This window comes from Chelonia mydas, chromosome 2 (assembly GCF_015237465.2).
Source record: "Chelonia mydas isolate rCheMyd1 chromosome 2, rCheMyd1.pri.v2, whole genome shotgun sequence".
Lineage (NCBI taxonomy): Eukaryota > Metazoa > Chordata > Testudines > Cheloniidae > Chelonia > Chelonia mydas.
In genome coordinates this window covers 217,369,080-217,395,219 of record NC_057850.1, presented here as the reverse complement: position 1 = coordinate 217,395,219, position 26,140 = coordinate 217,369,080, and the positions used below count along the sequence as shown (strand labels likewise).

At 41.0% G+C, this 26,140-nt stretch overlaps 2 protein-coding genes across 8 annotated transcripts in view; one reads left to right on the top strand and one right to left on the bottom strand.

Moving 5' to 3' along the window:
* The window catches only part of KRIT1 (KRIT1 ankyrin repeat containing), a 42,050-nt gene extending 40,017 nt beyond the window's left edge, over positions 1–2,033 (bottom strand). Inside the window, exon 1 of the mRNA XM_037890702.2 lies at positions 1,891–2,033. The gene's annotated coding sequence lies outside the window, so the exon portion shown is untranslated. The remainder of the gene's footprint in view (positions 1–1,890) is intronic.
* A 244-nt stretch (positions 2,034–2,277) lies between these two features.
* Positions 2,278–26,140, top strand: part of ANKIB1 (ankyrin repeat and IBR domain containing 1) — a 166,578-nt gene continuing 142,715 nt past the window's right edge. For 4 of the 7 annotated variants that reach the window (XM_043541217.1, XM_027822725.3, XM_027822726.3 and 1 more), the window contains exon 1: positions 2,278–2,412. The gene's annotated coding sequence lies outside the window, so the exon portion shown is untranslated. Of the gene's footprint in view, positions 2,413–2,610; positions 2,743–17,822; positions 18,576–26,140 lie in introns of those variants that run through there. The other 3 variants (XM_043541216.1, XM_043541214.1, XM_043541215.1) reach the window with 3 other exon arrangements.

Below are 26,140 nucleotides of genomic sequence, written 5' to 3'. Positions count from 1 at the left end.
CCCTGTCTAGTAAGTAAAGAGGTCCCCAAACTGTGGGGCATACCCGCCCTAGGGAGGTGCGGCGGAGGCCCAGGCCAGCCCCAAAAGGAAGCGGGGGAAGGAGCGCCACCCAGCTCCACTCCTGGCCCTGGCAGCCGGCCTCGCTCCCAGGGCCCCAGCCTTGGTCCCCTTACCCCTGTCCATGTCCCTCCCCCACGAGCCATGGCCCTGCTCCTGGGCCCAGGGGGGAGGAGGCAGGAGCGGGGAGAGGTACAGATAGGCGTAAGGGGAGGTGCAACCTTGAAAAGTTTAGGGACCACTGAAGTAAGGAATGCATTATTCACTATTTTCTAACATAAACAATGTAAAAGTTAAGAATTTGAATAAATGGAAGTTAAGCTTAATTGCTTAAATAAAGGTCTATTGATATAGCATATCTTCCTGGTTAGCAAAAAGAAGGACCAACTTTAGTGCAAAGGCTACATTTAGTTGCAAATCAACATGTTGTAAGGGTTACTAACCAATGAGAAACAACCCTTAGGAAGATAACTAAAAAGTACAAATGCAAAACAAGATTAAAATTGATGACTGAAGTCAATCAAGGCTTGCTGATTTAACTCACGATTAAAATCAGTGATTTAAATTGCTTTGATTTGTTTTCTAGTGAAGGTTTTTTGACCCTTCCCAATCACCTCCCATCCTTTGTTTGTAATGAAGTCTTTGCTTTAGTGGTCTCCCAAAAGAGGAAAAAGAACCAAGGTTCACCTCAGAGCTGCTGGCTTCTCTTGAGATCTGAATAATAGGTGAAGGAAGTAGTACATACTATATTACTCTACAGAGTTCCCTCCCAAGTCTTACTTCTAGGTTTTAGCTTCAAAAATATAATTTTTAATACACACACATCCCTCTGACTTGACTTGTGTCAGAGAAACTCCTTTTTATTTGTATTTACAATTGGTTTGGGCATCCTTTTGGGTACAAACAACTACATACATTCGTCATTATCTTTTCTATCAATCAACAAACCCATCATTTCTGAGAATCGGAGATGGGAACAGAATACATCACTTCCTCCTCTTTCAGAGCTCAGTGTTGCACACACTGCCCCATAGGTTAACCAGAGATAATCTGCAGACAGCGATTAGTTAAGGGCCAGATTCTGCAAACATTTAGCGAAGGAAGTATTTCTTACTGACGTGAGCAGCGCCACTGAAGATAGTGGATCTACATATGTGAGTAAGGGTTCTACAGCTACTGCGGGAGCGCTCCACAGAAAAACCATTAAGTGGAGGTCTCTATAACACAGCACAGGTAGCGTCTGGGGTGTCTGCCTGTCACAAGCGAGGGGGGTCGTTGAATTGAAGGAAAATTTAACTCTGCGCAGAACTGAGATGAGCGATTGTTTCAGTGAGAGCGCGAACAGCAGAGCAAACTCCACCCCCCTCACCTGAAGGGGCAGAGACACACACCGAGAAACCCCACCCCAGGCCCTTCCAGGCTCCCCTGGGCGAGACGAGGCAGAGCACGAGAGAGCCCGCTCTCAAAGCTGTCCCGGGGAAGAGGTCTGTGGGGAGAGGGGGGGCTAGGCGGGGAAACCTCTCCGATGCCCCGGAAGGCAAAGGCGCGGCAGGGACACTCCAACCCCGTCCCCTCTCTCTCCAGCTCGGGCGGGGAGACGGCCCCCAAACTTTTCTCTGGCCTGTTGATCTCTGCCCCTCCTCAAAGCTGCGACAGGAGCTGATGCTCGCTGGCTGCAGCCGCGGTAGGGCCAGAATGGGGGGCTCGGGCCCCCTCTCACCAGGTCGGTTCCCCCATTAGATAACAGGGCGCCGCTAAGCTGCTTGTTTAGCGGCTCAGGGCGGAGCTGGCGGGCGGCCCCGGCCCGAGTTCGGCTCCGTCCGCCTCTCTTACCGGGTGGCGTCTGGACTCGCCTCCTCCTGGGAGGCCGGGACGCATCCTCCGGCGCGTCTCACGGCTCCAAAGCCGCCCCTGCTCCGCACAGGCACAGACCGAGCCGGCCCCGCCCCACTCCCTCCCCCTGGGCCGGCAGATCCGCTTCCCGTCCGGGCGCCGCTGGCCCCGGCTGCTGTCAATGAATTTCCGGGTCGCCGGCCTGAGGAGCTGCTGCTGCTGCGGCCGCTGGCGTCGGCCGCTGGCCACGAGCTGAGCGCGACTGGGCTGCAGGCCGGGCCGGCGCGTGCGGCGCGCGGAGTGGGAGGGAGGCCCAGCCCGGGCTGAGGGGGAGCCGCGCCGCTGAACAAAGGGCAGCGATAGAGCGTCCGCTGTAGAGCCCGGCCAGATCCCACTCCCCGCCCCGGCCGCGGCCAGACCCCGCTCCTCGCCCCAGCCAGCGCTTCTCTCGGGGCCTGGGGGCAGATGGAGGTGCTGGATGTGGGGAGAAGAAGCGGAGGGGAGAGACCCTCTGAGGAGCCGGTGAGTGACCCGCTGTGCCGGGGGCGTTCCCCCTCAGGCACGGCCGCGGTGCCGCCTGAGTGCCGGGAGGCGCGGGGAGTCCGCCCCCTCTCGGGTGGTGCAATGGAGGGGGGGAGAAGAGCAAAGGCGCCGCAGACAGATAACAGCCGCCGCCTCCTCCGCATGTCTGCAGCCCTTGGCATCCCCGGGGGTGGGGCAGCAAACTGGAGCCAAATGCTGAATGCAGCAGGGCAGCGGAGATTTGCTGAGGAGCCCAGTGCAGAGGAGAGAGGAGGCGGCTCTAGGGATGTCTCGGTTTTTGCTGCCACCAAAACAAAGGAGATCGGAAAGGTAGTATGTGCGCCTATATATACTGTACACGTAGTGCTTATTAAACATTACTCCCTGGGACCAAGAAATACGGAGTTAGGCTAATTATTAACTGGTCTGACACAAGCGCTATTTTGAAGAACCTAATGTAAATGATTTTGGTGAAGCTTTAACTGTGGGAGGCTCGAGACATCTCAGCTGTTTAAGGCATGTGTGTCAGACTATGGACAACAGAAGGTGTGGGCATTATATAATATGCATCCATCAAAATTTGTTGCTTATGAGGAATCCATTGCACTTCCCATTATGACTTTCCACGTCGAGTTTAGTCGCTTGTAATTCATGAGACAGTAAAGGGTTGGCAATGTGTGGTGGATTGTTTATTTGGAAACTTCTTGGATAAAGAAGTGGGGTCGTTCAGTTTTTCCTCTGTTGAATGGTATATGTAGGTATCACTTACCAGTTTCTGTTTTTCTGGGTGCTGTGAACTGTGAATTCCTTGAGACCATTAAGAAGACAAGAATGGAAATATAAATGGTAGTTTTGTTGTACCCACAGAATTGTAAGAAACTTGAATTGTCATGGCCCAGTATCAGTTCCTTGGTTTAAAAACAAACATTTGCATTGACTTTAAGAAGACTTTAGGAAATCTTTACAAAAGAGGAATATTATAATAGGAGAGAGTTTGTGAGACGTGTGCAGCTGTAATTATAGTTATCCTTTTGATATATACCCTATTTTCAGGATGTATAGCTTGGTTATAAACAATATCTCTAGGTTGAAATTGAGCATTCAGAGTTTCAGATTGGAATTTTTTTCCATTACAAAACTGAGCCCTGATCCTGTAAAGTTACTCATGTGCATAAGTGCTTGTAGGAGCCCTTGATTTGCATTTAAATCATAAATTCAAACCTCCTTATTTGAAAGTGTGTGGATTTTTTTTTTTTTTAAGTAAAGTAGAACCATACTAATTGATGTTTGCTGAGCCCCCCCCCCCCCCATCAAGGATACAGAATCACAAAATGCCCTTTGTTCACTTTTGAAAGTGTAGTTTGGTTTGAAATGAGGTTTAGATACTGCAACTGAATGTAAATGAGTGAACCCCCTGCATCCATGCAGAGCACCATTGGCTTCAGCAGGTCTCCATGTGAGCGCTGGAGTGAGACTTTTTTTGGTTGTTACTGGCTGTGCAGATTAATGAAGTAGAACTAATGAGATTCTCTTCTAGTATATATATTGGTTTTCCTTGGTGTGTCTGTGTGTTTTTAAATCTTAGTTAGTGCATTACTCTGAGGATGTAGTCTCTCTTAGGTATTTGAGGAAAAAGTAGTAAGTGTTCTCTCTCTCTGAAAGACGATATTGCTACCTGTAAACAAGAAATATTTTCCAACTAAAAATTTTAGGGACTGACTTAGCCTGTTCATTTGGGGTTCATGTACAGCCGCTGACCGTATACAGAGAGACTGAGAGAACATAATTCAAAGCAGGACTTTCTGAGCATGGAAAGAGCAAGCAGCATGAGGAGAGGAGGAGACTCTATAGCAGAGTCTTCTGGAATCTTATCCTAAACCTCTCTGTGCTCCTGTACTAGAACAATTTGTTCTCACACCTATGATGTGTCAAGGAGTTGGAATTTAGGAAGTTAATGTTGCTTTAAATAGCTTACTTAGTTGTAAATTGAAATTAGTATATCAAATGTTTCAGACCTAATTGTAAATTAAAATGTTTAAAATATCTGCAGTAATATGTAAAACAGAGGACTTGGCCATTAACTCATTTATTGCCACCCTCTTGTATATAGTGTCAAAAACCGTGCATCATGAATAAAGACTCTTAATACAATATTCACTAATGTGGTCAGAATTACAGATTGGTAAACAGGATCCAGTGAGACTACTGGTAGTAATTGTTATGCCTGATAGTAATTAAAAATAAAAATAAAAAATTTGCAAATTCAGGACCTGCAGTCGTAAGTCTCTTGTTTTGCCTGTAAAGTTCTGTGCGTGCGCACTGTCGCACACATGATTTCTTTCTGAGGAACATGCAACTTTATTGACACAGCAAACTTAAAAAAAAGTCAGATTTAAAATGTACTCAATAACCTTCCTTTAGGTATTAGCCATTGTTTAATGGGGAAATTTTTTAAAAAAAAGTGTTTATTTAGAACCTAGTGTACTTCTCTGTCTTATAGACTGTATTTCTCTTTATTTGCTCTTTATTATGTGAGGCAGTTTAGCAATGTTTGATTTAATCTGTCCTTGCTGATTCTTCACCCAAATAATTATCTGCAGCAACACCACTTTCTCCTCCTCTGTTGTGGAGGTCCGTTGGTTGCCTTTTGCATTGGTCAGTAGTATAGCGATATGAGCATGTTATTGGTGATTTGGTAAGTTTGTGTGATTGTTGGACAGTTGACTTGGGACCATTGACAGTTACCTTTACCTGTCTTTCTTGGTACTTTCAAGATTTCAGGTGCCCTATGCTAAAGTCAGCATAGATTTGTTGTAACCTTATAACACTTTCTAGACAGTGTGTGACTTCCTGTTGAGGGACTGATTGGCTATGTGAAACAGAGGGTCATGAATTCAAGTGGGGGAATAAGCAGATGGTGATTAATTCTACAGCAAATATATTATTATACAACAAAGATAAAGAACAAGGAAAGATACATATTATGCTGCTGTTAGGTAATGTTCAGACTGACACAGAATGATCAAGAATTCTTAGTGTTTCAAATTTCTGAATGCTGCCTGATAGCCTCTAACTTTCCAAATATTGTATGAGATCTGGTCACAATGCTCCGCTGGAATTCTTTGAAATTGTAAATGTAAGTATCATTAATGTTGCAAGACTTTAAATGAAAATAAATACTAAGACCTATGCTTTTCTTTAGAAATTTTATTTAATAAAAATTACTAGACTTCTTTAGTAGCACTATTATTTTTATTTCAAATGGAGCTGCTGGCATCGTCTTTCTTTGTTTCCCATTCTCTGTGGGTATATCAGCCTGTCATCACTATAGTGTCAGAGGAGTAGACTTTAATTTTTCTGCTTTACATTATTAATGTGTAAAGTTCAAAGTGTGTGGAGTGCTTTAGGTAAATAAGATGTGTCCCAGCCCTAAGATGCTTTCAGTCAAATAAGACAAAATGTGGGCGTGAGGAAGAAGGGATAAACACACCTCACTCACTTAGCTTGTAAGTTGTGACATACATACATCTTGTTAATATCATGACCTTTTAAATTCCCTTTTTATCCTTCATTTCTGCCCATCTGTCCCCAGTCCTCCCTCTGTACTCCTAACAATGCTTTCATTTCCCACTTCCTGATTCCCTTGATCCCATCATAGACCTTGAGTTGGGTGTGAGTTACATCACAAAAGGATTAAAAGAAAAAATAGTTTACCAAGTCAGGAAAAAACTGAAGTCCTAAGTGCCAATGTCAACAGGTGGTCTGGTGGGATCCTTATCCTTTCCAGCATTCTATTACAGTGTTAACACTCTCATTATTTGGAAATAACTTTGAAAAATTTTAAAAAAATTAATGGGTTTTTCAAATATTATATATAAACTAAAGATACCCAATCCTCACCTGAATAAAACCATATCAGAACATCTCTAGGTAAACTTTTTGTCAAATACGGAGACTATGTTTAGAATTAAAGGAAAGGAAAATCACTAATTTGGAATGTTGATCTCAACATTGAATTTTCTCCTGTTTTGTGTTAAACTGTAATACTACTTAAAGTAGTCTTTTGTGGTGTTGGGGTGCGGGAGGGGGTTCTGGGCTGGGGCAGGGGGTTGGGGTATGGGGAGGGGGTGAGGGCTCCAGCTGGGGGTGTGGGCTCTGGGGTGGGGCTGGGGATGAGGGGTTTGGGGTGTAAGAGGGTGCTCTGCGCTGGGACCGAGGGGCTCTGAGGGCGGGAGGAGGATCAGGGCTGGGGTAGGGGATTGGTGCGTGGGGCAGTGGCTCAGGAATGCAGGCTCTGGGAGACGCTTACCTCAAGCGGCTCCTGGAAGCAGCGGCATGTCCCCTCTCCAGCTCCTATGCGGAGGCGCGGCCAGGCGACTCTGCTTTGCAGGCTACCCCGTCCGCAGGTGCTGCCCCAGCAGCTCCCATTCTCTGCGATTCTTGGCCAATGGGAGCTGTGGGGGTGGTGCTTGGGGTGGGTCTGATGTAGTTCCTTTTTAACAAATTATTCAAGGTCCCCAAGCTTTTGACATCAGGGAATTTTCCCTAGGTATCAGGAAGTTTAAAACCCATGGCCAACCCCTCACCTTTAAGTTTACATACTGGGTATGTTTCCTTGATTACCCCATACTTGTCTGTTCCTATAGACTATTTCTTCCGCGTAGCTACAGTCCTTCACCCACAGTCCAATTTTTTAACAGGGGTCACCTTTATATGTGCTCTACTTTCCCACAACTAAAACAGATTGCCCGTTAGGCTTCACTCTTCCTTGCCCCAGACTGGGTCCAAATAGTCCTTTGTTTAGACTTTGTAGTACACTGGGCCCCCTCCATTGCATGACAGAGTATCTTTACAGTATTAGTCTGGTCCTCCCCAATTTTCTTAGTGCACTGCAAGACCAGATATGTCTTAGTCATTGTTCATATGGGGCAGACCCATCTTACATGCCCCTCCTGCTCACAGTCAGTACACACAATTGGCAGGATCCCAAACTGCCTTCCCTTTTTATGTCTACAGTGGCTGATCCTTTCTAGTCACTTGATTTCCTCTGTGTTGTGGCTGCTGCTTGGGCATTTCCCAAAATAGGAGATGGAGCTCCCAGGGTTGCTGCTACCACTCTATATGCCATCTTAGGGGGCTGAGGAAGGGGTCTGTGCCTTTTCTGCTCAATCATTGCTCCTTGATGGATGGGGATCTGGTCATCTCATTGCTGGTACCAGTTGTGAGAGGGTGCCATCTGAGAGCACACCCTCTTACGCCACAGCACCCTGCGCTCAGGTTCCTCCTGATTCTCCCAATAGTTTATCCACAGCTTTATCTCTGTAAAGTATTAGCCTCCTTCTTGGGGGTCTAATTTATCAAGTCTTTATACAGTATTGTCTCCCTTGGCCCTTTAGGCCCAAACCCATTCCTTTTGGGGCTTTCCAATCACCCTTGCAGGACACTCTGTTCCTTCCTCGTGCTTTAAGGGAATCCACAGTTCTTGTTCTTGGGCTTTGCTGCAGGCAGACTTTCTCCTGCCATGTGCTTCTCCAGGCTGTCTGTCTTCTCTCTTTCTTCTGGCTCTCTAGAGGCTTCTGTTTTTATCCCCCCAAAATTCATGATTTTAGTTACATGACTTTGACTTTGATTGTTTACTCCACTTGGGGAGGTGAGCTAAGTGTGTTACAGGCGGGGCTTAATCTTCACCATTTAAAAGGCCAGTCACTCTGTGACAATGATTTATATAAAATGTCACCAAGATATCAAATATGCATCCATAAGAATATACAGTTTTATGTGTATGAGTGTACTGGGAGTCATATGTGAAGGTAATTGATACATTAATTTTAAACCTGTTTATATAAAATTATTTAAAACAAATAATGGAACAATATTTAACCTCTTTCAAGCCCCTCCAGAATTAGGACAACTATGCAGCAGGAAGGCATATCTACATATACCAATTCTGTATGTCTTAATGGGATAAAAAAAGACTCTAATACAAAGGCCACATTCACCACAGCATGTGGAATGGAGACTTGTTTCATTGTAGCCAAGTAGTGCATTCTCCTCATAGAAAATGTGCATTTTAAACTGGAGTTAACCTAGCACTTACTTTATTGTAAATTTGCTGTTAAAAATGTAATAACAGATATTTCCAAGTCTGCATGGTTATATGTGTAGCCCTTACACTTGCTGGAGTACCCTGGATTCTGCCAGTCATAATTCTGATGCCAGTCATAATTGGTGATGACAGTTAAAAATGTAGATCATAAACCATCCAGAGTTTAGCATTCTGGAGGTAACATATAGCTCTTGTTGGTGAAAAGAAATATGGACACAAGGACGAGCCACAAGAATTTACTCTTTAAAAGTCAGTTTATTTTGTAATATTTACAATTCTTGATTTTTAGTAGCGTCCAGAAATTTTACTTTTAATGGGTTCCAGCAGTGATATATGTTTGAAAGACCCAAAGAATTTTAAGTGAACTTGAAATGTTGGAGTCAAAGATAGTAGCTGGTCATGGCTTACTCTTTCCTTTAAGCAACCTGAAAGAAGCATCAGGACTCATCCACATGACTTCGTAAAAAATAGGTAAGGACCTTCAAGGATGAAAGAAGCTGTACTTCTGTTTCAGTTCTAACCAACTCACCCAACAAATAAGTCATTCCAAAAATCTATTTTGTAGAGAGTTTCTAGGACAAAGCAAATAGAAACCTCTCAGTTTTAACCTGATTAGTAGTTGATCTAGAACTTTTAATTCAAAAATACCAGATACAAATACAGCTGAACCCCTGTTTTACTAAATAAATAGGAATTTAGGAGTCCATAAAATCAAAAAGTTCATAAAATTGAACATCTCAAAATTATAGTGGATACGGTGCATAAGTTGTGTATGGTGCACTAGGTCACTTTCTTGTCCTTCAAACCACTGCAGAGCTATTTCCATTGGACTGAAGGCATTGTCATGTCAAGGGATGTCTACTTGTTCTTCATTGGTGCCACTTTTGTTATATGCTTTATTTATTTTTGTGTCAGGAAAAAAAGGTTTTGTAAGTGGTCATTCATAAGACTGATGTTGGTTAATCAAGCTTATGTTGTAAATAGAAATTGCTAACTACCACCTAAAGCTCTCTAAGGCTGAACTAGAATATTGTGAAAGTGTCCCAGTCAAGAAATATTCCTTTGGATAGGAGATGGCTTCCTAGGTGTTTTTAAGGGCCTGATCTTAAGTCCGTTGAAGTCAGTGGGAGTCTTTCCATTAATTTCTATGACTTTGCTTCAGACCTTAAGAGATTAGAACAACTATGAATATTGCCACATTCAGAATAGAGTGCTTCTGCAATGGAGGCAGGAGTACAAAGCAGTTTCCCTGCTGTTATCTCCTGCTGCTCCATTTATATGGTGCCCCAGTCTCAAGGGACTAGTTGGAAAAAGAGTGGGGAAAAGGCACAACTCGAAACAGAAGAAGTTCGTTTGTTGGGGGTTTTTATTTTATTTTTTACCACCAGTACCATAAGGCTAGGTATGTCATCAGTCACATGCAGATGGGACCTCAGAGTCCCCCAAGAGCAGTCTTGTGTTTCCCTATGGAGTCCATTCTATAGGTTAGGAACCATCATACTAATAAGAGAAATTTAGAGGCGGTAGATGCTCATTCTTCATTGACATTAATGGGAAAAGTTTTGAACTTGAATGTTAACTTAAGTTGTCTTTTTATCTATGTATATATCTTCAGTGTAAATGTAGTTTTCTTTTGACGTGTATATTATTGACAGATAATGTCAAGGAATTTCAGATGAAGGCAACCTACAAAATAGCTTCCTTGGGAAATGGTGAAATTCTGATTTTTTTTTTTTTTTTCCCCCAGCACTTCTGTAGCTGCAGTCCACTTGGACTGGACTGTTATCCCAGATCATCCTTCCTCTCATCCTTCAGCCTGAAACTAACAATAATTACATGAAGGAAAAAAAGTTAATACAATGCTAAGGTCATACGGTTAATCCCACAGAAGTCTGGAAATGCCAAAATTAAAGCTGATGTGCAAGATTTTGAAAGTGTTTCCATGTGCATATGCATTATGATGGCATATTTAATCTCACATTCATATGCAAATACATTATTTTAACCAATCATAGGTATATATGTGTAGCATCGTGTAATGTTTTAAGTCTTGGGTACTTTAATTTTGTCCTAATTATATGGACTGCCGTATTTAAATATATTTTATAAATTGTGTCAATGCCCCTTTAGTATACATTTGAAACAAATATGCCTCTGAACAGTAATTTATTATGTAAAATTTTCACATGCTGTTTCTTGGGGAAACACTTAGCATTGTATTAAACATGTATATAATAGTTTATTGCTTGAATATTTATTTTATGTAGAAGTGTATCTGATCTCTTTTTTTTTTTTTTTAATGTAATACCGTGAAAATGTCTTAAACTTAATTTCTCTGTGTAGGTGATGTACTATTCTTAAAATAATAAACTTTAATTTCACCCAAGAATTTGACAATTTATGCATATACAATAATTATTTGAAAGTTATGTAAATTTAAAACTAAAAGTAAGTTGAAAACTAAATTTTCCCATACTGCAACCTGAAAATATTTTTCCAGGTGCTGAGTATTTAAAGGACTACTATCAGCAACTAGAAAAATCACATTTTTATGAAAACTTGGTACTTACTGTAATTACAGGTAGGCCCTATGGTCCCAGTCCTGTAAAGAGATGCATTCAAGTAGACTGTTTTTCCTGCCTGTAGCCCCATTGAACACAAATGGCCTTCAAGCGGATACAAAAGTCTTGTCTGCGTGCAGCTGTTTGTAGAAGAGGGGCCAAATATTCCAATAACTGAAATAATTTAGTGGGGGGAAAAACATAATCCTTGTATTTTTCAGTGTAATTTCCCAATACAGTAAGCCAGTTGTCTTCTCAACAGAAGAGAACCTTCTTTGTAAAGATATGTGGAGGAGCAAAAAAACCTTTTGGGAACCCACAGTTTTTTAATAGGAACTTAAAAACCAAAAAGTAAAAACAGGATACCATATAAAGGGTGTTCTGTCAGAAACTTAAATTTTTACTGCATTAAGTAATACTAATAGTGTATTTATAGTAATATATGTATTAATGAAGCACACTGATAGTGACAAAAGTATTGACAGAGTGCATGTTATAAATCAATCTTAGAAAAATTATCATGACAGTTTACCAAACGGGAGACAATCTATTTTCCTGCCGTTTATTAGGATGATAGAGAAAAACACTAATCTTAGTTTCTGGCATCCAAGTAAAGTATTATCACAGACAACTGAGTGAGTAGGATATTGCAAGGCAATTGTACTTTAATCATAAAATCTTATCTGTATTGATATTGAAAACTTAACTATTTCTCTCTAATGTACTTCTGTCGTATACTATTAAGTACATTTTTTCTTTGTGCTTCATAGACTGCTTCTGATATAGAATCATAGGACTGGAAGGGACCATGAGAGATCATCTGTCCAGTCCCCTGCACTCATGGCAGGACTAAGTATTATCTAGACCAGGGATGGTCATACTACAGCCTGCGGGCTGGATCCAGCCCATCAGGGCTTTGTGTCCGGCCCATGGGACTGCCAGCGCCGTGGGCCCCGTGCTGCTCGCAGAAGCGGCAGACACCATGTTCCTGCGACCTCTGGGGGAGCCAGGGCAGAGGGCTCCGTATGCTGCTGTCGCCTGCGGGTACCTCCCCCGAAGCTCCCATTGGCCGTGGGTCCCCGTTCCTGGCCAATGGGAGCTTCGGGGGAGGTACCCACAGGCAATGGCCGTGTGCGGAGCCCTTTGCTCCCCCTCCCCCAGGGGCCACAGGGACGTGGTGCTGGCCGCTTCAGGGAGCAGCGTGGGGCCAGGGCAGGCAGGGAGCCTGTCTTAGCCCCACTGTGTGCTGCTGCCACCCCGGAGCCGCTCCAGGTAAGCGGTGCCGGGCCGGAGCCTGCATTCTGAACCCCTCCTGCACCCCAACCCCCTGCCCTGAGCCCCCTTGTAAACCCCGCATCCCTCCTACACCCTAACCCCCTGCCCTGAGCCCCCCCCCACTCCCTCCCGCACCCCAACCCCCTAGACCCTGCATGCAATTTCCCCACCCAGATGTGGCCCTTGAGCCAAAAAGTTTGCCAACCCCGGATCTAGTCCATCCCTGTCAGGTGTCTGTCTAACCTGCTCTTAAAAATCTCCAGTGATGGAGATTCCACAGCCTCCTTAGGCAATTTATTCCAGTGCTTGACCACCCTGACAGTTAGGAAGAGTTAGTACAAAGAATACTACACAATAACAAAAGATGCCATATGTAGGTCCTGTGTACTTACTCAGTTCCACGGTAAGACCAAATTACGTTGTAACATTTTATTCCTGTCCCCATGAAAGATTCTTCATTCCCATCCCCCACAAACAGCCACAGCTCTGGCACATGGTTGAAAATGCTAATTGATATAAAATGTGTTTAATTTATAGCATGATTGTTTCTGAGGATAAGTATTTTTTTCCTCTGTGCTCTCTAGGTGGCTCCCAGACCCCTTCCTGCTTGGCTACATGGAACAGTGCAGGAAGCATACATTAAACCAATTGACCTTTCCTTTATGGAGAAAGCTGCAGACCAAGAGGCAGTTGCGGGAAGGTCCCGAAAGGGCAGTGTGTTAGAAAATTAATGTCTGGTGCCTGGCTCCATCAAAACGGCAAATTTCATGGCATCTTGGACCAGATGCCAAGTTATATAGCGGCTAAACTGTGAAGATTAAAGGGGCCCTAACGGAGATGAATGGGGCAGATCACATCTTAGAGCTATCATTTCATGCTTTCTGCAAATGCAGGCAGATGATACTGCTTCAGTTAACATTGTTTCATGTGTTCAAGGTTTTCTCTGTTACCATAATGGCTAGGAATGTTTTTTTTAAATGAAAGTTCAGATTTTGGAGCAGAGCTATGCAGCATATTTCTGACCCCAGAATACATAGGGCCCCATTGTTTTGAGAAACAATCTGTATGACATTATTTGAGCAACACTATGTCTTTGTAATGTCGTGTGGAGATACTCTAGGCTTACACAGAATTAGGAGGCTAATGTTATTTATTAAAAGAACTCCACTAATTTGCTACATGCTATAACAGCTTGTATAGTAGCGTAACTTCCACCAGTGCTGATTACGATGCTATGGTAACTTTTAAGGTTTACCAATAATTAAAGATTTCATTGTATTGCAAATGTAAAAGGTGACATAATTTTAGTTGCATGTTCAACCTTAACTTTGGCATTTCCTGATGAGTACATAAGCATGTACCCTTAATATTATATGAACATTGCTTTTTGCATTTAGTTTTCCGTTTTTTAAACGGAAGTGGGCAGGGAGGAGAATATTCCTCAGCTGGAGCCATTTCACCATAAGTCAGTAGGACCTCACTGCCCATACCTTAGTGCATGGCTACATGGGAAACTTTCAAAGTGCTGCCACGGGAGCGCTCCCACAGCATCACTTTGAAGTGCGAGTGTGGTTGCCTGCGAGCGCTGGGAGAGAGCTTTCCCAGCACTCCTGGTAATCCACCTCCACGAGGAGATTAGCTCAGAGCGCTGGGAGCCTGTCCACACTAGTGCTTTACAGCACTCAGACTTACTGCACTCAGGGGGCGATTTTTCACACCCCTGAGCCAGCAAGTTAGACCGCTATAAAATGTAAGTGTAGACAATCCCTAAGGCTTCCTGAGTTTCCTTAATCTTTATTTGGCAGCTTGAATATTAAAATACTAGATCATGTAAGTTCACATTTATTTACCAGCTGGTTAATCATCATTAAGTTACTTGGAAGTAGCTAAATTTATCCTTATTAAGAAACTGTCTTATTAAAGTAGAACCTCAGAGTTACGAACACCAGAGTTACGAACTGACCAGTAAATCATACACCTCATTTGAAACTGGAAGTACACAGGCAGCAGCAGAGACCTCCGCTCCCCCCCACCCCAAAAGGCAAATACAGTACAGTGTTAAACATAAACTCCAAAAAAGGGAAAGCAGCATTTTTCTTCTACATAATGAATTTTCAAAGCTGTATTAAGTTAATGTTCAGTTGTAAACTTTTGAAAACAGCCATAACATTTTGTTCAGAGTTACGAACAACCTCCATTTGTAACTGAGGTTCTACTGTAATATTTAATCTGATTTAAAGAATATTCATTACCATTTACTATCATTAGGCTAAATTCTTTTCCTAGAAGATGTCCCAATAAAGCAGCCATTCCCAGTTAAGTAGAGGATACACTATAGTTTTATCCTTTGTATATATCTTTTTTGGGGGGCACATGCTATATATAGGGCTGCAGTGGATTCTAGAGTGAAGGGCAGTAGCAGACTAGCACACAGTATATTATACAACAGTGGAGTGTTGAGGACTGGGAAGCTTTGGGTATGTCTATACTACAAATGCTACATTGGTACTGCTGCGGTGCTGCAGGTATGCTGCAGTAGTATAGATAGTTGCTACAGTGACAGAAGAGATTTTTCTGTCACTAGTAAATCTGCCCTCTCAAGAGGCGATAGCATTATTGACAGAAGAAATCCTCCACCGACCTAATGGTGTTCATACTGGGGCTGATGTCCACTTAACTAGGGGTTTGTTTACCGGGCAAAAAAAAAACTTGTGGCAGTGAGTCTCAAAGCCCAGGTCCATAGTCCTGGACTCTGATGCTCACTGCTGCAGGGTTTTTTGTCATGCAGACATACTCTGTCTCAGGGGTATGAATTTTTCACTCCTCTGAGCAATGTAGCTAGTTTGACTTGACTTTTAGATATAGCTCAGACCTTTGTATAATGACACCAGCACACACCCCTTCTGCGAAATGCATCGAATGCTCTTTAATACAACTGTACAGTTCAGCCTTTGTTTTTAAGGATTTGCTGGAAAATTCCACGTAATTCAAGATTTGAATTAGTGGCTTCAGTGCAACTAGGTATTGTGAAGCAAGTATTTGTAGCACTGATTCATTTTCTTTGGTGTATTGATAGTGCTACATGTAGTATATTATCTCTAGGCTTGGCAACATTTTTTTTATGTCATTTTGATGGATAATATTGGTTTTAAGCATTTTAAATTTTTTTATCAATTTAAATTTTCACAGTTGTCGAAAATTATAGAATGAGGGTTAGACACAAATTATTTTTAGTAGCAATAGATGCTGAGATTCAAAAAGTTAAAGTTTTATAACCATTAAAGCACAAATTGTCAACATCACATGTCAAAATATATGCAGTAAATTTCCTTAAACTCTTAAGTTCTCAGTAGCATTTTTCTTACTAATCTGTAAATTTCAATTATTAATAGAAATATTTTTCATCAGTTTGCATGCATATGGAGAAATCAGCATTTACTAATAAATTTAATCCTTCCAAACCTGGTTCTCAGTTGCTTTGTAGAGAGAGACAATGTTTTAAAAAGCATGAAATCCAAACAGCTCTTCTCCAGCTTCCATTCTTTCTGCATTGATAGATACTGATGATTTGTCATGCCTCTTGAGGTCATAAAGCAAAACAAATTTGGATCATAGAATATCAGGGTTGGAAGGGACCTTAGGAGGTCATCTAGTCCAACCCCCTGCTCAAAGCAGGACCAATCCCCAACTAAATTATCCTATCCATGACTAGAACCTTCTTGTGTGTTGGCTTTTGGCAAATCCACAAGACCATAGTGCCTCATAGGGAATTCATTCAGTGAACTTGTGTTCCTATCTGTAAACTATGCGGTGTTGTCGTAGCCGTGTTGGTCCCAGTATATTAGAGGGGCAATGTATGTGTTTTATTGGACCAACTTCTGTTGGTGAGAGAAGACAAGCTATTGAGCTTATACAGAGCTCTTCTTCAGGGATGGGTAATCTGTATAATAGTATTTACAATGTTACAGTTGAGTAAAAAGCTGAAGCTATTTGACTTGAATGGAGAGGGCTTGATATTTAGCTGTATGAGACGTAAGTTTAGCACAGCTGAGAACTGGATTCTGTCAAATGCACAAAGAAACTGAAAGTAACATTTTCTTATCTTTTAATTATAACATTAGGTGTTCCTTGTAACACTAAAGTGAATTTGAGACAGAGATGTAGTTTTTGTAGTTGACAATGTCCTATTAGGTTCCTTAAGTTGTTTTTAAAATACATATTGAAACTTGCCTAAAATCTGTGTTAACTTTAACGTTTTTTCGCATTGATCTTAATGGGGAATGACTGTTCTTATTCCTTTAACTTGTTTGCTGTAAGAAAAGTGGTAGCCTGGAATAAGTTTAGCGAGAATAAGTTTAGCGAGACCTATGGCCATAAAAGCAGGACTTCAAAAGTTAAGGAATAATTTAAAAATATTCATATTTTAGTTTATTTATCTCCTTGTAGAGTGTTTCCTAGGAAAACAGGAGTGTTAAGTTTTGAGACAAACCCAAAAATCTCTGATTTCATGGGATTGATTACTTTATATCATAGTTTGATTTTTAGCAGTAAATAGAGCCAGTGCTATATTTGGAAATCTAAAGGAGCTAATGACTGTTGATATCTCTCTATAAAAAGGGAGTGGGTCACTGCTGATTCAAGCTGGTCCAAAAAAAGAGTACTCATTCTGAAAATGTTAATACAAACTTTGAAGAAGAAAGCTGCGAAAATCTACTTAACTGGGCCCACCCTCATTCTATTTGAACACCCTAAAATACATTCCTATCAAACTGCTTTATGAAAAAGGAAAAATAGTTGACCTCCTAGGTCAGTTCTTACTTTGGACTGCATATAAATAATTTCCTCCAAGTGCTGTCATTGATCAGTGGCTATAAGGCTTTTTGGCTGATTCAGACCTAACGGTGTGATCAGTTGTGGCATACCAACGTCTAAAGCAGCCTGTCCTTCATAGAGAAAACCTTGGTTAACCTATCATCACGCCAGTTTAAAAAGGAGCCTGACTGTGCAGCTGCTACTTGTGAGCATATCCCGTTGAACAATTACAATTTTCCTTCATGTGCAGCAGCTGCATAATCAAGACCACAATCCCTGTAATTCAGAGGCCATTTCCAATAAACTTAACTGTGTAGCACTACTTTGGGTCAAGATTCTTGTTTTTTTGTTAACTGAAGCAATTGTATTCAAATTCTGTCACTTGGGAACTTGAAAGGAAGGAGAGCACCATCTAATACTTGTGGTGATGGGCATTATGCACTGCTGTTTGATTTTTGTCATTTTTGTCTTGAAAAGAAAATGTCTGAGAGCTTTGGGTGGGGCCAGCGGCCATTCTGTAAAGAAGCTCCAATTAATGGTTTGGATGTTTTACTCTATTATGTAGATTTCATGAAAGGAAAAATGGGCAAGGCTTTGCGTGGATGAATTGTATCAGTGTTAAATCAAAGATTTCCAGAACAGCCAGCCTCTAGAATATGAGAACATTCTTTTCAGTTTCACTCTGTTCCAGTCAAAGCATATTCTGACACTCTAGTTTTATATTAGCTTTTTAAAAAAGCAAACAGCATCCTGAAATGGATTTGAGGGATTGCAGTTTACTTAATCTTTTTGTTTTGAAGCATGTTCTTTTATTAGAGTAAATTCTTGGTTATGCCAGTTGTTTGAACTTATGGATTTTGGAGTCTCTGATATGAACAGCTAAATTAATAGGATTTTTCTTAACATCAGTGGGAAATAACATTCCCCCTCTGTACATTTAAAAAAAAAAATTTGTATTGCAGTAGCAGTACAACATTGCTGGCAGTACTGCCGGCAATGTTGTACGGCAGCGAAACATGGATGCTGACGAAGACAGAGGAGCAGCAACTCTCTGTCATGGAGAGGGTGATGGAAAGAATTATTCTGGGAATTTCAGTCCGTGACCGAGTTCCCAATGAAGTGATCAGACAGCAGAGTGGAGTGCAGGACATTACTGAGAGCAGGCATAGTAAAATGCGATGGGCCGGACATATAGCAAGGCTCACTGACAACTGATGGACTGCAGCTGTTGCCGAGTGGTACCCACAGGAACTGAAACAACCACTCGGCCAACCTCCTAGGAGATGGAAAGATTTTATTGTGAAAAGACATGGCCGCACATGGAGAAGGAAGGCCAGGGTACGAGAAGAATGGAAGACTTAGTGTGATCGGCGCAATCTATACGAGGGCTGAAGAACCGATTGATCAAGGTGATTGCAGTAGCATCTAAAAGCCCCAATTGGAACATGGACCCCAGTATGTTAGGCACAGTACAAGCGTGTAGAATGATATGGGGCCAGATATTTAAAGGTATTTAAGTGCATTAGGAGATTTTCGTAAGTGCTAGGTACCTAGCCCCCTTGGCAGCTAAGCACTTATGAAAATCCCACTATGCACCTGTCTGCATCTTTAGTTGTCTAAAGACCCTTACAATCTGGCCAATAGTCTCTACACCTAAGCACTTAATCTGTTGTAATTTATGATGCAGCAATTGGATGTGACCACAGTAGTACAGAAAGAGATGAAGTTATGCAATTGGAAGATGAGGTTATCTTACTTGGGTTCAAAGATTCTAGAGTGCAAGTGAATGGGAGTCCATGCAGCATAGACTTAATTTTTAACACCTTAATTTAGTTTTCGTTTTAAACTGTAGTATTTCAAAATAAAGTCTGAAAAGGAGAGTAGCTCCTGTCCAGTATATTTAAAACTGTGAAATCAGTTGTGACGATTTGGGGAGTCTGTCTGTAGATTCTGTTCTGGTTGATGCTTTGTTCTCATGATATTGCTATGTTTTTGAATACCTCAGTGTTCATATTGAATTTACCATGGGCTGTCTGGGCCTGTAGCATGTGCCCACCAAACTAATAAGAATGGCGAGTAGTTACCTTAAACAACTGTGCTTCGACTGAGTCATAGAAGGATGTTGTATTCTAAGGAGGCTGGACCTGGGACACGGCACTTCTTTCAGCTTGCCTGTAGAGGGCTGGTGAAGTATAGCTGTAGGATAAATATGAAATTAAAGAATTAGAGTTAGCTTAAATACACACGTGTGTGTGTGTGTGTGTGTGTGTCTGTAGAAACTAGTGAGGTGAAATGTTTTCAATGTGTAACTTTCATCTGACGACAGGCTTTTTGGTAAAATTCAGATTCTTGGTGAATAATAGAAATCACAAACATTTTTAGGCTGTTTGTATGATGCAGTACCAGGTATAAATCTGGAATGTTCCCACTTCAAGAAGTGGAAGTGCAGATGGTTGATATTAAAAATATTTGGGGTTTTGCGGGGACTGAGGAGGATTTATTGTGTGTCATGTTTTGTAATTCATCTTTTTTAATCTAGTAATATGGCTATAAGAAAACTCTTTCCTTTAACTTTGACCTTTACACGCTGCTTTAATTTTCCACCAATTCCATCATTACAATATCCATAATTATCTATGGAACTCATTGTCACAAGAAAACATTTGAGACCAGGAGTTTAATAGGATTTCTTAAAGTATTAGGCAAATGCGCGCACATAATGAGAACATCCACAGTTTATTATATAAGATACCAAAAAAACCTCCCCTCCTGTTCCTGGATGTAATATTGACAGATTATTTCATAAATTGTCTAAGGCATCTGTCTGCTGTCAGGTAGGATACTGAACTACATGAACCACTGTGCGTCTGATCCAAGTTGGCAATTCCTGTGTTGGATGCAGAAAAAGGACAAATAAATAAAAGGACAAATGACTCATCTTCTGAGTCATCTTTCAAATTCTTTTGTGCTGTTTGTAGCATTTTAGTAGGAAAAGGGGTCTTGGGACCCAGACATAATGTCAGCATCTTGGTCTCCTCTGTTACAGAGGCCCTTGTACTCACCAGCATAATGTTGAGGGCCCCTGTGCTGCTAAGGAGGTTTCTGGCTCTGTAGGTGCCTGGGATCAGAGAATGTGATCAAGTTCTTCATAGAAGGATGTTGTTTTCCTCCTTAGCCTTGAGCAGCTATTTGTATCCCATACTTCATTGCATTGCATCTTTGTGCCTTAGATTGTATCTCAGCACTGTTTCCTGGTTCAGATGTCATAATCTGGGTCAGACACTTTATTACAAATGGTCAAGTTTTGCTGTGACTAGATCACCTCATTGCCCCAGATCTGTATGAGGACCCAGGTATCTGCCTTGGGTCAGCTGGTAGCATGAATCTAGGACACTGTGAAGAAGGCATAATTCTTGTCCTGGAAATACTTTCGGACATCACCATTCCATCACAGCATTCTCACTGAAATGGATGTTGGTGAAAAAGTGAGAGCTAAGGTTTGTGGAGCTCATTTTTTACAGATGAGGGAGTTTTGGAAGGCTTTCCTTAGAGATAAAGAAACTTGATCCGACAGGCATGGTATGGTATTGGGAGGACCAATTCAAGCGGTGAAGCTACCACACCAGTACTTGCTTTCTACACTGGCGTTGCAGTAGTGCAAAATGAAGCGGTGGTGGAAGCACATAGTGATTAGCCTTGATCGGTACAAGTACAGTCAGAGTTAGGGTATAACTGCTGTTTCATAGTTGTAAGCACTTTCGTGTGTGGACATAAATATGTAAGTGATTTGAAGGTAAATAATGGCAAGATTTACTTTTATTTGTTTGATCTAATCAATGTTTAGATGGGGTTATAGCTGGTGGTAAATCGGTCAGTCTGTTTCTCCTGTTGGTCTACTGGACTACACTGTCTCCAACTTGAAAATTTTAAATAGAATTCAGTCTCTCCAAAATGTATGTGCTCTAGTTACTTTTAACATAGCTCTTCCTTATTTTCAACTTTCACTTTCAGTGTGGTGCAGTTTTGAAAACATCTGGGGCAGATTCATCAGAACAGCACTAGGGCGTTGACCTACCGGAGTTCCATGTGATAAACTGGGACTCAGCTTATGGTAATGGATATTTATCTTCACCCCATCTTATCAATTTTAGCACAGCAGGTCATTAATGATACTCTACAGAAAACAACAATCACTAATACTGCATTAGTGTGCAATAAAATGATTGTGTGCATTGGTCTTTAGGTATTGTAAAATTTTTATGGGAAAGGAACAATGTCATTGGCTCATTTTTCAAGGAACAGAAAATACATACTTTAATGTTTTTTAATAAATGCCAAAAAAGACAAGGCTTTTATCTAGAAACAGGAGGCCATTATCCTATGATAACATTCTGTTTGGGTATTCCTGACCTTTTATATACATGATTATATAATTTGTATGAAAAAATAACAAAAATTTGAGCACAGATTTTTTTGGCACAAGTTAAATTAGTAATTTTGAGAAAAAATATTTTTATCTCTGTTTAATAAGAATAATAGAAATTTAGAGCTGGAAAATACCTGTTAGGTCTAGTCCATTCCTCTGCAAGTGTAGGATTGTTACCTAGTTACATACATACATTGTTACCTAGTTACATTGTTACATAGTCTTAAGTATTTTGTCCAGTCCATGTTTAAAGGACTAATGCAACTGAAATTCTGCCACTTTTCTGGCATGCTGAAGTTGAAAGTGACATTACTTGTCATTTAAAAAAAAAAAAATCCAATCAGTGTTTAGATGGGGTTATAGATGGAGGTAAATCCGTAAGTCCGTTCCTTCCCACTTTCCTTTGCCTTCTCTCCCTCTCCCATTCTCACCATCTCTCTTCCTTTTCCTCTCTGTCCTCCTTCCTGCCCTTGAGTTTTTCAGACAAAAGCAACTTGAGCGATAGGATAATATGCCTCCGATCTCATAATCCTATCATGCTCTGCTGTTTGCTTTCCCAATTACTTTTCCTTTTGTCCTCTTCTCCTTTCTCAATTATCCTTCCTCCTGTTCCTTCCCTTCTCTTCTATCTTAAATCCAAAATAAGATTTTATTCACATTTTTCTGGAGGCATGCACATCTACCAACTTAAATGATCTGAGCTGAAGTAGTAGTTGGTGTACATTTGTGCAGTGTAATGATCATTATTATTGTAGCTGGAGCCTAGTATTGTAGCGTCTGCTCTATTTAGGTGTGCAGAACACCTTTCTCATAATTCTCTATTTATACACGCTCTTAACTTTCTGAAACATTCACCTTTGGACTGAAGTTTTCCATGTTTGACTTATGTTTAAAAGTCAATTCTTCTGATTACCTTTTGAATAAAATCACTTCAGTCATTTGTGAATCTTGCCAGGGTTGAAAAATACGTACTTCAAATTTAACAGAATTTTAGCTAGGGCTGTCAAGCGATTAATTGCGATAATTTTTTTTAATTTTGCTATTAAACAATAATAGAATACCATTTATTTAAATATTTTTGGATGTTTTCTACATTTTTCAGATATATTGATTTCAATTACAACACAGAATACAAAGTGTACAGTGCTCCCTTTATATATTTGATTACAAATATTTGCACTGTAAAAAACAAAAAAAAATAGTATTCTTCAATTCACCTCATACAAGTACTGTAGTGCAATCTCTTTATCATGAAAGTTGAACTTATGTACAAAAAAAACTGCATTCAAAAATAAAACAATGTAAAACTTTAGAGCCTAACAGTCCACTCAGTCCTACAGCCAATCGCTCAGACAAACAAGTTTGGTTACAGTTTGTAGGAGATAATGCTGCCCACTTCTTGTTTATAATGTCACCTGAAAGTGAGAAAAGGTGTTCTCATGGCACTGTTGTAGCTGGGGTCGCAAGATATTTACGTGGCAGATGAGCTAATGATTCATCTTCAACCACCATTCCATAGGACATGCATCCGTGGTAATGATGGATTCTGCTCGATAACGATCAAAAGCAGAGCGAACTGATGCATGTTCATTTTCATCATCCGAGTCAGATGCTACCAGCAGAAGGCTGATTTTCTTATTTGGTGGTTCGGGTTCTGTAGTTTCCGGATCAGAATGTTGCGCTTTTAAGACATCTGAAAGCATGCTCCACACCTTGTCCCGCTCAGATTTTGGAAGGCACTTCAGATTCTTAAATCTTGGGTCGAGTGCTGTAGCTATTTTTAGAAATCTCACATTGGTATCTTTGCATTTTGTCAAATCTGCAGTGAAAGTGTTCTTAAAACGAATATGTGCTGGGTCATCATCCGAGACTGCTGTAACATGAAATATATGCCACAATGCGGGTAAAACAGAACAGGAGACATACAATTCTTCCCCAAGGAGTTCAGTCACAAATTCGTACTCGGCTCAGTGGTTTGAGCATTGGCCTGCTAAACCCAGAGTTGTGAGTTTAATCCTTGAAGGTGCCATTTAGGGATCTGGGGCAAAAATTGGGGATTGGTCCTGCTTTGAGCAGGGGGTTGGACTAGATGACCTCCTGAGGTCCCTTCCAACCCTGATATTCTATGATTCTAATTAACACGCTTTTTTTTTTTTTTACTGAGCATCATCAGCATGGAAGCATGTCCTCTGGAATGGTGGCTGAAGCATGAAGGGGCATACAAATGTTTAGTATATCTGGCACGTAAACACCTTGCAACGCTGGGTACAAAAGTGCCATGCGAACGCCTGTTCTCACTTTCAGGTGACATTGTAAATAAGAAGCAGGCAGCAGTATCTCCCATAAATGTAAACAAACTTGTTTGTCTTAGCAATTGGCTGAACAAGAAGTAGTATTGAGTGGACTTGTAGGCTCTAAAATTTTACATTGTTTTGTTTTTGAGTGCAGTTATGAAACGAGAACAAAATCTACATTTGTAAGTTATACTTTCACGATAGAGATTGCACTACAGTACTTGTATGAGGTGAATTGAAAAAGACTATTTCCTTTGTTTATCATTTTTACAGTGCAAATATTTGTAATAAAAATAATATAAAGTGATTACTGTACACTTCGTATTCTGTGTTGTAATAGAAATCAATATATTTGAAAATGTAGAAAAGCATCCAAAAATATTTAATAAATTTCAGTTGGTATTTGATTGTTTAATAGTGCAATTAATTGCAATTTTTTTAATTGTGATTAATTTTTTGAGTCAATAGCATGAGTTAACTGCAATTAATCTACAGTCCTAATTCTAACACTTACATTAACCTACAGCAAAATGGCTGAAGTTTTAATCTTGGATCATGGAGGGCTTTTGCATTTGCTCATTTTGAGAAATAATTAGTTTTACTGAAGTTCTGAGTGTTTAAAATTATGTACTAAGAACGCATGTTGTTGCTTATTACATTTTATTAACCCAATTGGCACCCTATTGTGGTAGAAACTGTAATAAGACCTAACAAGTGACAGTCACTGCCTCAAACGGGCCCTGATATAAGGCCCTGATATTGCAATTTAATCCACTTGAGTGGATCTCTGTGCCATACAAGATCTGATTCTAGGACTGGGGATCTATAGTAAGCTCTTGGTCACAGGGATGAGCGCTTACTATGTGTTTGTTCAACACTGGGTACAGTGGGGCCCTAATCTGATTGGGGTCTCTGGATGTAAGGCTACACCTTTAGAGATTTAAATAAGCAATATTAAATTTCACTTTAGTGTTTGAGGTCAGTTCAGTGGTCCCCCTACATAAACTAGGTTATAGGATTGTCCTTCAAATTAATGGAGGGTAAACAAAATAAGATACAAGTAGAGGGAGTGGCTGTGGGTGAAGGAGGTTGAGAATATCAGTGACAGGACCATGCAGTTGCATAGACTAGCTACACGCTCAACTTGCAGGTTTGAGACTTTTATAAAAGATACAAATTAAGGATGTACTTTTCCTTTAATGCATAAATGAAGAGTTAGACCCTGCCCCTTTGTAATGAGCTTAAATGTGCATGGATTACATTGCTCATTGGGGGTGTGTCTACATTGCAATTAAAAACATGCAGCTGTCCCATGCTTGCTCACTCAGGTTTGTGCAGCTTGGGGTGAGAGGCTGTTTTATTGCAGTGTAGAAGTTCAGGCTTGGCCTGCAGCCCAAACTGTGGGACCATCCCACCTCTCGGGGTCTAAAGCCCAAGCTCCAGTCTGAGCCCAAACATCTACACTGCAATTAACTAGCCCCTTAACCTGAACCCCACATGCCCGAGTCAGCTGGCACGGACCAGCTGCCGGTTTTTAATTGCATTGTAGACATACCTAGAGGGCTCTGCACAGATTCAGGGGTCTACTTCCGCAGAGCTCATTGCAGCATCAGGAACTAAAAGATGCATTGTGGATGGTATACTTTTCAAGTCTGGTTTGCAAAACAGCTGCATCTGACTTTCTTTAATATGAGCTTTATTGTAGATTTCATTGGGACCTGAAAATCAAGCTGGCTTGAAGAAAATTAGTTTTAAACTTCTGAATGCTTAAAATCAGCATGTTCTGAAACTTTAGATTTGGTGTTTTAGATCAATTCATAGCTAGAACGCCTAAGGGTATTGGGGGCCAAAGGACTCTGAAGTACTCTAGGTTTGCATTAATCCAAAGTAGTGGTTTTCAAGGTTTTTCCGTAATATGACCCTATGTTACAATAAAAAAAGCTTTGGGACTTCCCCATTTAATTGTAAAGAAAGGAAGTGCTATTGCACCTCACGCCCTGGGCTTGTTTGTGACCCCCCACTCTGGAGAATCCATGTTGATAATTTCTAGGGCCCTACCAAATTTATGGTCCATTTTGGTAAACTTCATGTTGATATGATTTTTAAAATCTTATATTTCACTATTTCAGATATTTAAATCTGAAATTTCACGATGTAACTGTGGGGGGCCTGATCCAAAAGGGGTTGGGAGGGGTGCAAGGCTATTTTAGGGGGGTCGTGGTATTGCCACCCTTACTTCTGCACTGCTGCTGGT